Raw genomic sequence first — 11,277 nt, 5'->3', positions numbered from 1 at the left:
ATCACCTAATATCACAATTTCGTAATGAAAACAAAGGGAATACAAGACTGTTGAGTGAGGATGGGGCAACGTAAGGTTATGCATGAGAGAGAAAGGGGGGGAGTGAGTATTTCAGTTCCGATGTCATGCTATAGAGTGTGCACAAAGTTATAAGAACAAACATATTTGGATGTGTATGTGTGTATAATGTCTATAATATTTAACAACCACCAATACAATATAGAATATAATATATTCTTCACCTAGACTTTTCATTTCAAGTAAGAAACCTCTTCTTCATCAACTTCACTCAATCATCTACTTACCCTTTTAATAACAAAAGTATAGTATATTAATATTTAGGTGTTGATTCATTTCTTGAAGAGGAACAATAGATAATTGGTGTAATTATTAACAAGTTAGAGGACATAACCACATGCATAGGCGGTGACGGATCCAAAATTTTAAAATGGAGTACACGTTTAATTTTTTTTTCCGAATAATATCCTAAATGACTGATAATTAGAACTTTTTCTCGTCATTACCGGTGAACTCGACGTCATAAAATTACAAAGGCTAAATAAAATGTTATGTCATCCGATAAAATTACGTGTTCTGAAATGCTCCGACATGGTTACATGTTATCACTAACTTAGATTAAAAAAAAATCTCTACCAAGTTATCAATATTTATAGCATAAATAGATAACAAAGTTTTAAAAACAAAACTATTGATAAATTGAATTCATCATAGAGAACTTGAAATTAACAATTTAACAAAAATGGAATTGGGATCCGGGAAAAAAAAAACATGATGTCGTTGGGATGAGATTTTTAGAAAGAGATGCTCTGTCTTCTCTCTAGATCTAGGGTTTCTGATTGCACTATGGCAAGGAAGAAAATCATAAAAAAATCCCAAACCAAAAATAAAATTAAATCTAAATCTAAAGTTCGTATTTCTTTCACTAATTGTAGTGATCTGCACTTAGACATGGATATCCCTGAATAATCATCTCATACGGAAATTGGCAGTGTTCCACAATCTTGTGATTCGCATAAAACAAAATCGGTTAGTGATATTGTGGGAATTCATGTCTTAAATATGGATATGATCATTGAGGATATTGATAGCTCGCATTCAGAAGAAGAAGAGGAAGAGGATGATGGTTGGACTGAGGTGAAAGGTAAACATCATACTCCGTTATCAAATTTTAATCCTCCTTCAGTTAAGTCTAAGGAACTAATGCAATTTACACTTGACGATGTTGCATATGAAATTAAGTACTGGGATACTGCGGTAATATGCTATGTATTAGGGGGAAACTCTCCGTGGGAACTCTTATCTGGCTTTGTTAAGATCTATGGGGCAAGTACTAGTATGATAAGATCTCATTTTTATTATAATGAGGTGTTCTTGGTGAGTTTTCTTACCATAGATTGCAAAGATTTAGTACTTTAGCAAGCTAAGGGTTGTTGGAAGTAATGCAAAAGGCTAGTAATGTTGTCTAGATACATTGCATTGTAGAGAAGCTTTACATTACCTCGTAAGAGAATCTCTCCACTCTCACCACTAAATGCATGTTTATAGCCCCATTAAATCCATGTTTATGGTAGTGGTTATGCCTCTTTATAGTGCTAATTAATCACTATAAATATGAGAAGTATGTAGTCATTTGAGACACACATCTTCCATATATCTCTACTACTTCTCTATGATAATTTTGAGCATACCATATGAGTTCCAACTCCTAATGGTTGAGTACACAACTTTTAGGAGTGTTGTGTGACCTTGGGGGACGACGCCTATCATTTCTACACCCCCACATTCAAATATATACATACTCTTCACAAATTATAAGATATCAATTCTAAACTTGATGAATAAATTTATCAAATAAGTTGAACGTCTTTGTATTCTCGTCATTGAGAATCATTTGATTGGAGAAAATATTTATGTTCGTCTAGAAGAATTTCGTTTCTCATTCAGTGACCTCCATACCACGACACAACAACATATATTCTCGAATTATATCTTCGCCCCTATAGTGATACTATATTTCCAACAAGGGTTTCCTATTTTTGATAACAAGCCAGCCACTGGTGGTCAAGTCTTGGGCAGAGGAGTGTAGCCTTAGCTTAGTAAACAGACTGTCACTCATGTCCATATTTGGATTAGACTCCGTGGATTAGGACTCAAATTTTGGGGGGAAATCATTTTTGGAGAAATTGGCTGGATTGTTAGGAAAGTTTGTTAGACGGGATGGACCTATAGAGGACAAGACTAAATTAGGGTATGTTAGACTAATGGTGGAAGTGGAGAGGTAGGCCAGGAATTACCAGATAGATTATATTTTAAAGATGAGAAGGGACAGGAGAACAACATTTTAGTGGAATATGAATGAAAACCCGGCCTCTAATCTGCACTGCCTATAAGGGGATTAGTCATGGACATGAGATCTGTAGGAAGTGTAAAGTTCCTATTCCTGTGTCCAAACCTCCTTTTAGAATATGGCGACTTGTAATTAAGCCTACTAGGACAGTGGTGCAGGCTCTAAAGATAGTAATTCAACCTTCTAGTTCTAGGATTACTACACCAATACAGACTGCTTCTATTGCTGCTCCCTTTATTGGACCTATACTTCATAACTCTACTTTGATTACTACAACTACTATTATTACTCAGATCATCAGGCAAGAGCATTACTCTGCTCTAAAATGAATACTCAATAACCAAGCAAGACTTATGTGGAGGCTCTAGTTGCTAATCCTAGTAAGAATATGGATGGGGGATAAGATAATCCACCAGGAGTAGATGTTATTAGATAGCATAAGGTGTTGGAATGTAAGGGGAATAAATGGAGTAAATAAACAGCTATATGTTAAGAAGTTTCTTTATCAGAATTTCATAAGATTATATATATGGCTTGGTAGAGACTAAGATTAAGACACCTGAGTTTGCTACTGTTCTAAATAATTTAGGCCTCAATGGCATGGGGTGCACAATAATGCTCATCATCATGGGGGCGGAGTTTGGATAATTTGGATACCACATCTGTTTCAGGTAACTGTACTTCACATGTCAGCTCAAATTATCACTCTGCAAGTAATTGAATCCTCTTTTAGGGACACTTTGCTTTTGTCTATTTTGTATGAGTTTAATGATGATAATAATAGAAGGGATTTATAGCTTCAATTAAAATATTTCAATTGAATTATAGTGGTCCTTGGGGAATGGGGAGTCTGTGGGGATTTAATAATGTTGTAATAAAATCCAATGAAAGGATTGGTAGAGAGGTGTTATGGGCTGAAATTGTAGAGTTTAGGAACTGTGTTGAGTACTTCGATCTAGTGGATATTAGAGGATGAGACTTTTTCTTTACTTGGAACAATAAACAAGACCATGCTTCTAGAACCTTCTCGAGAATTGATAAGTTTTTGGTAAACCCTGAGTGGATGGATCTTTACCCTGAGTTAAATGCTATTTTCTTACCTGAAGGGATTTTTTTATCACAATCCTTGTGTCTGTTATACAAGAGTTCCTACAGAGCAAACAAAAGCTCAGTTTAGACACTTCAGTATGTGGATCTTGGAACCAGGTTTCCCTGTTGTGATTCAAAGTGTTTGGCATCAGCCCATTTATAGAACTTTGATGTATAAATTGGTAACTAATAATAAAGAATCTGAAAAAGCCTTTGAGAGAGCTTAATAAGAACATATTTTCTGATATTGAGCGAAGCCTGCTAGTGTGGCAAAAATTCTTCTTGAGGAACTGCAACTAAAAATGCATCAACCACCTAATGATTCAAATCTTCTTTTGGTTGAGGGTGAAGCAGCAAAGAATTATAGATAGAACTTAGCAAGGCTCAACACAATTTCTTGAGTAAAAAAGCTCACATAGATTGGATTAAGGATGAAGTAGATGAAAACACTAGATTTTTCAAAAATCATATTTGAGCAAAACAAATTCATAATAAGATTTTTCAAATTGCTGATGTGAATGGTGTTAGTGTTATACATAGAAGTCATCAAGGGATAGAGAATGCTTTTCTTGAGTGTTATAAAGGGCTCTTGGGGACAAGTCGAGCTGCTGTTATGGTTCATGTACCTACAGTTAGAACAGGACAATTGGTCACTGAGGAGCATGTCATTATCTTATTAGCCCCTGTTAGTGAAGATGAGATTAAAAAAAGTATATTTTTTATTCCTTCAACTAAATCTCCTGGACTTGATGGTTATTCGAGCCAGTTTTATAAAGACTCCTGAGCATTATTGGGAAAGATATCATTAGTGTTGTGCAGAATTTTTTTAGCACTGGAAAGCTTCTTAAGCAGGTAAATTCAACTACCTTCACTTTAATTCCTAAGGTTGCCAATCCCACAAGTGTGCTTGAGTGAAGACTAATAGCTTGCTGCAATATACTTTATAAAGTTATTGCTAAAATTCTTTGTATTAGACTTAGTGTGATTTTGCCTGATAAAGTGAGTAGTAATCAAGGAGGATTTGTTGAAGGAAGAAACATTGTGGAGAATGTTCTTATTTGTCAAGATCTAGTGAGGCTTCATAATAGAAAAGTTGCTTCCCCTAGGTGCTTGATTAAGATAGATTTGAAAAAAACCTATGATTCTGTTGAATGAAGTTTTCTTAGACAAATGCTTTATGCGCTAAAGTTCCCAAAAAATTTCATAGATCTGGTGATGACCTGTGTGTCTACTCTCTCTTATACTTTAGCTGTGAATGACAATTCATTTAGCTTCTTTCAGGGGAAGAAGGGTCTTACACAAGGGGATCCATTGTCTCCCTCTTATTTACTCTATGTATGGAATATCTTTCTAGTATTTTGGGACTAATTTCTAAATAAACTGACTTTAGATTTCATCCTCTATGTGGATCTCTCAATTGTTGAATCATTTGTTGTATGTTGTTGATCTCCTGATGTTTTGTAATGAGAATGAGGCATCTATTATGTGGTTTCTATGGAGGTTTGCCACTTTTTATGCTGCTTCTGGCTTGTGTTTGAACAAAGACAAGTCTAACATCTCTTTAATGGAGTACCCGGGAACATAATTGATAATATTATTCAAGTTTCTAGTTTTAAAAGAGGTACCTAACCTTTTAAGTATCTTAGGACACCTATCTCTTCCAAGAAGCTGACTAAAAATGAGGAGATGAAGCTAATTGATAGGATTGTTGCTAGAATTAGAGGATGGGGGATAAGACATCTTTCTTATGCTGGGGGGTTGACTCTTGTTAACTCTGTTATTACTTCTCTACATTCTTATTTAATTGGGCTTCTATCTTTCTTATCCCTAATGGTATCATGAATAGGATTGACCCTATTTATAGAAACTTTCTTTAGGGAGGCAAAGCTAAATATAAGAAAGCCCCAAATATTAATTAGGCCACTTGTTGTCTGCCAAAGGAGGAATGAGGTTTGAGAATTAAGGAATCTAAGAGTTGAAACAAGGCTTTGCTTGGGAAGTATGCTTGTTGGCTGACAACTAAACAAGATCATGTATATATGGGTAAGGTGGGTGAGCCATGTTTATATGAAACAAGAAGATTGGACTAGCTACACTTCCCTCCTGACAGCAGTTGGCATGGAGGAAAATTATTCAAATGCTTACAAAATTTAGCCAAGCATACACTAATAATAAATGGCTTAATTCTGATCAAGTGTATACAGTTTCTGAAGTATATAATTGGTTGAGGAATAGGGAAGCAAAGGTCCCTTGGAGATTTATCTGTTGGAACAATCTTAATATTCAAACATCTTTCATTTTTTGGGCCAGTATGCATCAGAGGCCGCTCACAAAGGATATGATGCTCAGAGTGGCGATGCAGGTTGATGGACAATGTGATATTTGTGGTGCTGCTGTTGAGAGCCACTATCATTTGCTGTATGATTGTCCTTTTAGTAAACAATGTCTACAACTTTTACAGGGGAAGCTGCATGTTAATTTCAGACTCCAAGATTTGATTCACTGGTATACTAATGGGAGAGGAAAAACTAAGCTACAGAGGAAGTACATAGGAGCCTACCATGTTGCTCTTATGTATGCTATTTGGAAGAACAAAAATGAAGCTAGGATCAAAGGGTCAATTACTCATCCTGGGAAAATGGTTTCACATATCTGGAAGGAAGTTAGTGTCAGAATGAAGAGGATGAACTACAATTTGCTTTCAGTGAGAGACAAGAAATGGATAGAGGATCTAAATGTTTAACACTTTTATACATATTCTTTGCTTTGATAGATATTGATATTTTTGATACATAGGAAATTGTATAGGGCAGATATGTGAATGTATGTGTAACCCAAACATGGTTGTGTGTATCTTTTTTGAACTTAATATAATTCTTACATTCCACCAAAAAAATAAAATTGGAATTGGGGGTTGTCAGTCGTCGGAGCAAATAGGATTTGAAATTAACGATCTAAATATGAAATTTGGAAATTGAAATTTTGTTGTCGGTCGTCGAAACATTCGGAATGTATATAACTTTAGCCGTGTCTTTAAAAACCGAACAACAAGACAAGGGGGGAGAGAGATTAAGGGGCGTTAGTCGTGTCTGTAAAATCTGAGCAAAAAGAAAAGGGGGAGTGAGTTTTATTTTTTTTAACCTAAACAAAATGGAATCTTATTATGCAGCCTCAAACCCAAGCAATTTCCTAACTCTATCGCACAAAATCATATACATAATTTGTTTAAACCTTATTATTTTTTTTTTTTTTTTTAAAAAAAACTCAGAATCATTGGCCAGGTGCTAGATTGTATGGAATTCTCCATGAGTAGGAACACAATTATGTACTGATGTTTCTCATTATGCATGTAGAAATACTAAAAAAACAGATCGACTGCATTGTATTGGAATGGCACCGTTCGAGGCATTGTATGGGAGGAAATGTCGAGCCCTGTTTATTGGGATGATGGTGCCAAAGCGGTGGTTTTAGGACCCCAACTGATTTCGGACATGATAGAGCAACTCCAACTGATTCATCAGAAAATGAAAAATGCTCAAGATAGACAGAAGAGTTATGCGGGCCTTCACCGGAGGGATATTGAGTTCGTTGTGGGTGACAAAGTATTACTTAAGGTTTCACCAATGAGTGGAGTGATGAGGTTCGGGGAGCGGGGAAAGTTGAGTCCGAAATTCATTGGTCCTTTTGAGATATTGGACGGAATTGGGGAGGTGGCTTATCGCCTAGCTCTTCCACCGACATTGGATAAGGTGCACAACTGATATCGGGTTTTGTCGTCATCCCCTTATCAAAAATAATTTGTAAAATAATCCAATTTAAGTAGTATAAATCGGGGATCGTTCGCAAAGATGGCAGGGGCTTATACTTGGTTTGTTTCGGTCTCAATTTAGTCCAGCAATTGAAGGAAATGATGTAGTAAACTAAGTTAAGACTAAAGTAAATAAAAAGTAAGATTAAGCTAGAACAAAGGTTTGTAAACAATATATTAAGTACTAGGGTCTTTGGGTTTACCCAAGTAAGATAGATGAGAAAATGGGATCAACAAGTAATGGGTAGTGATTTGCTCTAGATTTAGTAACTAATCACTTAGTCTACCTAGAGTCTTGCACAAAATCTTCACTTTGTTTCACACTCTTCATGCACATACTATCAAGCATCTCTTTTCATTCTGAATCAAGAGGATACTAAGCATAAATCAATAAAAGACTTGAACTTTCATACAAGTATTTCATCAAACACTATGTATGCATATGTATGAAAACCAAATAATTACCCTAAACCCATATGTTAACTACTTATGTTCAACATCCAAACCTTACCCTAGATCCCCTTAAACCTTATAAGGGGACTACTCACTCATACTAGTAAGAAACATGTAAAGAATTGAAGAAACAAGCATGAACAAAGCAATAAACATTATACTAATTCAAACAAGTAAGATGAATTTAGAAATGTAAACAAAACAAGACAAAATGAAATTGGAAATAAAATTATACCAAAGCTTGAAACTTGGATTGAAATAAGGAAGAAATTCTTCAATATCTTCAATTACAAACCCAATAACCAAATGTAAACAACTCAAATAAACTAAATCTAAACTATTTTAGGAAGTAATTAAGGCTTAATTATTGAAAGATTAGTACTTGATTAAGGAAAGCTTAACATTAAAGAGGAAATAAATTAAGATATAGGGTAGTGTGTCTAATACAAATTATGACAGTATATATATAATGTTCTCATAACTAGGTCAAAATAAGAAGAGGAAGACAAAAATGTGGAGAAGGAGTCTGGGCCGGTCAACCGGCCGCCGGTTGTGGACCGGCTAAGAACCATATGGAAGTTCTTCTTCAAAATTGGGCTTGTCTTGGATTAGTAGTGGTTTTGGGCCGGTTTACCGGCCGCCGGCCCTGGACCGGCTCAGAACTAACTGTAACTTCACTTCAAAATCTTCCATCAACTCATATGGGGGACTCTTAGCCTGTGAACCGGCTGCCGGCCGACCGGCCAGGAGTCCTCCTCTGCTTTCTTCCTTCCTTCTTCCCCATGCTAGCTTCATATGCTACTTTGCTTGCTTCCTCAATCCTCTTTTGGCTTAAATTCTCCAAGATGAGACGAAAACTCATAGCATGAGACTAAGGACGTAAAATGCAAGCTAAAGATGTCAAAACCGTCTTAATTAGAGATAAAATGCATAAGGAAGAAGAGGAAAATTGCTATCAAATAAGCACATATCAAACACTACGCCAAATAAGACATCCAATAATGGTCAAATAATGCAATTATCGTTATTAAATAGAAACACGGAACCGTTATTGCAACAACTGTTGTTAAATATATACCACGGTTGTATGACCGTTATATAACATCAATAACGGATCTATAATACCGTTATCACTACTCAATTACCGTTATAAAACTGTTGTTAATTATGTTTATGACAACGGGTATACTTTTAAGAAACCGTTATTAGATATTAATAACGGTTTCAAACCCGTTGTCCTAGTTTACTATTGACAACGGTTTAGTGGTTCCAAAATCGTTGTTAAATATTATCTATGATAACGGTTCATTTCGTTATCTTATTTAATTAAATGTCAATATTTAACAACGATTTTATTGCATGATAAACCGTTGTTATATTTATCAATTGATGAAACTTTGACAACGGTTCTTCTTAAATAAACCGTCGTCAAAATTTTGAAGTCGACAACGGTTATCGTTCGTTATCTTATATTTTTGGCGGTTTGAATGGGGAGGGAAAAGATGTCAACGGTTATTTATCCAAATAAAACCGTTGTCAAATAATTGTTTGCAACGGGTTGTTTTTAACCGTTTTCGTTTTTAATTTTTTTTTTTTTTTTTTAAATTTAGCTTGTTCTAGCAAAAAAAATGCTATTTTTTCAAAGAATATTTGTAGCAAATTTTTGAATGCTATTTTTCACCACTTGAAAATAGCATTCCAAAGAAATTTGTAATCGCAAAAATTCAATCCTGCATCAAAATATTACACCCCGTGATCAATTAAACCCAGTTTCAAAACAGTACAAACAGGATGATCAAAATCCAAAACACAACTTCCTCAAAAAAACAAAAGAAGCCAATACACAATGGCTCTATATATATACACACACACACACACACATATACATAAAGCATGAGCAAACTATTGAGACTCCGCTAATGAAACAACATAACTGGCCACATATTTCTCATCCGATTTATGTCCTCTGGCGAATATTCTGGGGCTTTGTTGAGTATTAGTGGAAACTACAATTCAAAATATATATAATCAAAATAGATATAATACATGGAAGTATACAGAATTGAACTCAATTTACATCTGAAATAGTTTTTAAATCACACTAATCCGTATCAGAATGGTAGAAAATTTTCCGTCGATAACCTTCCACATGGAGTGACAAACGTAAAAGGCGCAGTCGTCTGGTGCTTTAGGAGACTATTATATAAATCACACACAAATCAGCTGAATTAGATAATCAACCTCTCGCATAAACATTAATTAAATTGTACGAGTAATTATTAAGAATACACTTACTATTGGCGTGATAAAATTGAGATCAGTGTTGCTTTCATATTTCCCAAATGGACATAATCTTTTTTTTTTTGCTTCAAAAACACTATGTCATAAATATACACACATGCCATTATTATTTGCATATATATGGCTCAAGTCATACAATAACAAATGACATTATTGAAGGTTGTAAACTTACTCAATTATCATCCTTACACAACTGTCAGAGGGTTTGCCTTCGCGAGAGTCAATCCAAAGATAATGTTTTTGTTTCCACTTGGATTGCCGTAGCACCCAATGCGCCTATTCATTTTGAGACATTGAACTGTTAGTTCATTTACATGCATTTAAGCATGTTAATAATAAATTTATAGAACCGTGATTCATTACAATAATCACGTACTATACATACATATTCTCATTGTAGGAGGCAAGCCATAGTTTTTTGGACGACATCAACCGACGAGCGATACTATTGATTTGTTCTTCGTATGAAATTCTGTTAACAGAGAACGCCTTAGGACTCAAGAATCCGTAGGCGTGATTAGGGACCTTCCACTCAGCGAACTGATTATTGAGGTACCTATTACGCCACATGGAACGAAGATTGTTATTGTAATTGATAATTTTAACAAACATCATTATTCGTAAATGGAAATGACTCAATAGTTATATTAATAAAATTTACTTCATCCAAATCAAAATGTGAACATCTAAATTGTCAAGGTCGACAAATTCCATCAGTTGCTTCGGGTCCAGTATGGCTATATCAGTTGCGCCCATAACTTCCTTTTCAATGCTAATTATGACTACATCACCTGTAGGTGACCTCTTTACAGCCAGGTTGTGCAAAGCCTTCAGCGAAGCAGTTTTCATCTTTTTCTTATATTCACACGTTTCATAATAAGAATCATAAGCAGGCTTGCCTGGAACAACTTTCGTTAACGTAGTAGTAATTGCTTTAGCTGCTATCATGGCTTTGCTTAAGTTCTGCAAATGTAAAGATTAAAGTAGTTACGATATGTTAATATTCGTACCCTAATATATTTAAAGAACAAGTGACCCCCTTAGTAAAGATTTAACGTCTGCATATAGGTACCTCGGGGATGACAACATTGATGAGTTTGTCAGGCCATTGCACATAGGAGCTTAGGGCTTCTTTCAAATAAGTGACCCCCTCAGTAGGAAATGGTACTTGTACTTCCCCATACTCGTCTTTATATAATTGGGACACTTCCACTTTCCTGCAATTGTGACGAAGGGGTATACCATGAACCTTAACTTG

The 11,277-nt window shown here is 35.2% G+C and overlaps 1 long non-coding RNA gene across 1 annotated transcript; it reads left to right on the top strand.

Annotated features, from left to right (window-relative positions):
* Positions 1 to 681: 681 nt before the first annotated feature.
* Positions 682 to 6,358, top strand: LOC141616745 (uncharacterized). The gene is made up of 2 exons (XR_012531020.1): positions 682 to 1,162; positions 2,958 to 6,358. It is a non-coding gene; the product is annotated as an uncharacterized LOC141616745 (long non-coding RNA).
* Positions 6,359 to 11,277: the final 4,919 nt, after the last annotated feature.

Source organism: Silene latifolia, chromosome X, assembly GCF_048544455.1.
Source record: "Silene latifolia isolate original U9 population chromosome X, ASM4854445v1, whole genome shotgun sequence".
NCBI lineage: Eukaryota > Viridiplantae > Streptophyta > Magnoliopsida > Caryophyllales > Caryophyllaceae > Silene > Silene latifolia.
The sequence above is the reverse complement of the archived record's forward strand: the minus strand, read 5'-3'. Positions and strand labels throughout refer to the sequence as shown.